The sequence below is a fragment of the Sinocyclocheilus grahami genome, unplaced genomic scaffold (genome assembly GCF_001515645.1).
Source record: "Sinocyclocheilus grahami isolate Dianchi unplaced genomic scaffold, SAMN03320097.WGS_v1.1 scaffold1123.1, whole genome shotgun sequence".
NCBI classification, from domain to species: domain Eukaryota; kingdom Metazoa; phylum Chordata; class Actinopteri; order Cypriniformes; family Cyprinidae; genus Sinocyclocheilus; species Sinocyclocheilus grahami.
Window position 1 is genome coordinate 340,282 of NW_015506302.1, and position 351 is coordinate 340,632.

Genomic DNA, 351 nt, shown 5'->3' on the forward strand with positions numbered 1-351 from the left:
AATCCTGGCTTAGTCTAAGCCCTGTCTGTGAAACCGGGCCTATATTATCTACAGTATATAACATAAACATTATATTATATCGCTTACTGCTCTAAACCCCTTCTTTTTCCACTAACTCTTCATAGTTAAAGTATTAGTCAGTTTCTGGTTTCAGTTTTTTGCATCCCTGACTTCGGCTTCGAGTTTTGCAAATGTGTTATAGAGTTAATGGAAATGGGTGCAAATTAAATGAGGTTTTAATCATATTTAAACTGAACAAAATGTCCCAAAGTATTGTTTGTCTTTTTATGAATTATTATTGCATAAATCTGGGGCTTTATGTCCCAGGTGCTGTTGAGTATTATATTTTCT

At 33.6% G+C, this 351-nt stretch overlaps 1 protein-coding gene across 4 annotated transcripts in view; it reads left to right on the plus strand.

Annotated features, from left to right (window-relative positions):
- The window catches only part of LOC107567054 (RING finger protein 24-like), a 44,306-nt gene that overhangs the window by 42,899 nt on the left and 1,056 nt on the right, over positions 1–351 (plus strand). The gene's annotated exons all lie outside the window — the stretch shown is intronic.